General features: G+C 47.3%; 1 pseudogene; it reads left to right on the top strand.

Annotated features, from left to right (window-relative positions):
* Positions 1-1,244: 1,244 nt before the first annotated feature.
* Positions 1,245-1,420, top strand: LOC138660451 (U2 spliceosomal RNA; annotated as a pseudogene).
* Positions 1,421-3,266: the final 1,846 nt, after the last annotated feature.

Genomic DNA, 3,266 nt, shown 5'->3' with positions numbered 1-3,266 from the left:
TGAAAGCCTTCCTACCAGCGCTTTGGTGTAGTCCCTTACTGCCTATGGCTTCTGACAAGGTCCTCACAGTTCCTCTCTGTCCTCCATAAAGGTGAGACACAAACCCATATGACAGGTGGCTCGAGGCCTTTTTATAGGGCCTCTATCATGACCCAGGCTCTATGTGCCACTGTGCCTCCTGGGTATTAGGGCAGACAGGTGATGTTTAATCCAGCTGTCCTGCCGGTTTCTGCTGTGCCTCCTAGAGTCTGATACAAGCTCGGTCTTCCAACTATCGGGAATATGCGCTCTGCAGGGAGGTAGCCCAGTCACAGCTATCCTCCCCAGTTGTCACTCTCCTGTGCTTTGCTCTCCTGCATGCTCTCTACAAACTGTTCTTTCTTTTTGTAAGTCACTATCCAGGAGCTGCAGCACCTCTGGCTGCACGGCCCCTCACACGTCTTCCTGCCTCAGACTGCTCCAGTCTGCTGTCCAGCACTCACTAAATCACTTTCCGTCCAGACCAGAATTTATATATAGGGGAGCCACCCATAAGCAGGATCAGAGCTCCTCCTTCTGGCCTGGAGTGTAAACTGTTGCATGTTTGTGTTTACCTGATAGAAGAGATCTTCCCTTACTTCCAAGCGTGATATCACTCTCCCCGTGAGGAAAGCAATGCCACTGTAACAGCCAGGACCCTGGGGTATTACACATGCACAGAGCAGTTACTGTCACCACTCAATATAATGTGAGCGGTGGCTGTAATTACTCCCCAGCAGTTTGAATAACAGCTGGCTCTGCAGTGACCCTATAGCTGAAAGCTAGTGCTCCCAGGAGGAAATAAGTTAATTTTCTCCAGGTGACCACACTTTTAGTGAGGAAGCCGGGCAGCAGTTTAACTCTATTTACCTTCAGATAAGTCATATATCTGCAGGTAAATAGCAATTTTGCTCATGACATGTTCCCTTTAAAGTGCATTTAAGCTTGCCTATTTTGGTGCTCATTTACCTGCCTATTTACATAAACCATCAAACAATGATGGAGACACAACGACCACTAATTCAATCATTCATTCAATACAATCAGTCTGCTCCCATACAGTATCATATTATCAGCAGCTCATCCTGTTTACATAAGGTGGTGTGCTGCCGATAACAGTGATTTTTTTGATGGCATAAATTATATGATCACCCAATGAACAAGCATTTTGCTCTTTTGTTGGGTGATTGCTGGCAAGCCCACACGCTGGCATGTTTAAACGGATTATTGCTTCTCGGCCTTTTGGCTAAGATCAAGTGTAGTATCTTTCAAAAAGTGGCTTTGGCCTGGGCCGCCCTATTAGATTGATACAATGAACACTGGGGTTTGGTGCCTGCTAGTATGCTAGGTGACTTATATGGTCATCTAGTGGAAAGCATGGCTCCCAGGATCGACACCATTGGGCAGCGAAAGATCGAAAGCGTGAAGTGCCTCAGGAGTGGTGTCTCTGGAGTGCCTTAACTCAGTAGGATTGGGAACCCCACTTGAGTTTCAGCAGTTTTGCTCAAGCACTTCTTTTTTTTTCTTCTGCAGATGTAGGGAGGTGGACCAGGCTAGTGGTCCCTCTTACGTGTCTGGGCTGGAACTGTCGGGGCTGTCACCATTATTCCGGGGGGAAGAGATTTCTGAGCAGAGGAGTTCAGGACACCTGACTGGTGGGGGCGGGTCCGACTTAAATAGCTGGGTGCGCAGAAAGATAAGGCTTTTGGTGGGGAACCAGTGTGTGAGGACAGAGACGGTTGACTCCCTCTCAACTTACCCACGCCAGCTATCCGTGCCAATATACCCGGTTAGTGAGTCTATTCCAACTGACGACACACAGCTCAGAGAGATCTCCGCACTGTACAGTGACCAGTACAGAGTGAAATTCAACGTTCCCCTGACCACCGCGGAGACACCACTCAGCCATATCCCTGCGGTGCCTACTGAGAACCGGCCTGCTCCTGAGGCTGTGATCGCTGGACTGTGTACTTCTTCTGCGGTCTTGTCTGCTGAACTGTCTGCTTTGTCCGCTGTGCCATGGACTAATGCCTCTACAACATCCCATGCCCGTATCAGGATACCACGTGCCGAAGGACCTGGAGGATTCATCACCGCGAGGAGACAGTGCATCGCCTTTCTGCGGGACCGGATCGGAGACATCTCGCGCCGCCTGTGGCGCCACCGATGGATCTTCCAGCCACCTTCCACCAGGGCCCAGAGATTGATAAATTAAACTGTTGTCATTTTTACTATTGTACCCCCTGCTTGACCTACTATTGTTTGACATAAAAAATATCTGTTAACCCTTGCTCTGCCTCCTGTGTGTCACTGCATCCTACGCACCTGCATAGCTTCCTACGCGCACACCCTTATTCCAGGTCTTTTGGCCTTTGGAAGGGGAATTTTTAAAATTCCTGGTTGAAGGTCCGGACAGTATTATACTGTAAAACCTTCACTATTTATTTTTTTATATTTTTGTCACTGTGTATCACCTATTCACGTGTGTCCACTTTGTCACTAGGACTTTTGTCGGGATACGGTTCCCTCATGGGTTCCCTTCTAGCCAGGTCTAGCGGGAGTATGTGGCCATCAGGTTCTGCTCCCCCTGACACCTCTGTTCTCTTCCAAGAGGGGAGCACAATCTTAGGCTCCCAGTGTCTTGCTTGGGTGAGAACTCGGGCAGATGATGGGGGTAAGAGTGGGTCTCCTTTTGCTTCGGCTAGAGTAAGGATATTTGTCCCTTAACCTCACTGTGGCCTTCTGGCTTGGAGGGATGGGGAATGGTTTTGGGGACCCTTCTCCTTTTGGAGAGGGTTTCAAGAGGACCAACATCCTAGTTCACTTTTTTTATGGCACTTAGTCACTTTTTTAAGCACACTTGGGTTTTGACACAAATTCAGGCTTTCAAAAAAAATCTACTTGTATAAATGCACTATAATGGTCTATTTAGCCAAGTCAATAGGAGTACTTGTTACTTTTCTATAGCCCCTTCTAAACAACCTGGCAACCATTGTTATCGACAGCACATTGCTTCATGTAAACAGTTGATGTGCTGCCGATAATATGATATGCTGTATACACAGAACAATTGTATTCGTGACTGTTCTGTTCAAGTAGAATATTTGTTGGCCTGTCTAAACAGGTTAGTAAATTAAAGGCTATCAGCTTTTACATAGTTAACAGCCTAAATCGGCTTCTTAGGATTGAATCCAGGAATCAGGATTGAACTGGTTCACAGAATTGTTTTTTTATTTTGACTGTGGTCT

The sequence above is a fragment of the Ranitomeya imitator genome, chromosome 1 (assembly GCF_032444005.1).
Source record: "Ranitomeya imitator isolate aRanImi1 chromosome 1, aRanImi1.pri, whole genome shotgun sequence".
In the NCBI taxonomy this organism is placed as follows: Eukaryota; Metazoa; Chordata; class Amphibia; order Anura; family Dendrobatidae; genus Ranitomeya; species Ranitomeya imitator.
Note: the sequence above shows the minus strand (reverse complement) of the source record. Positions and strands in the feature narration are given on the sequence as shown.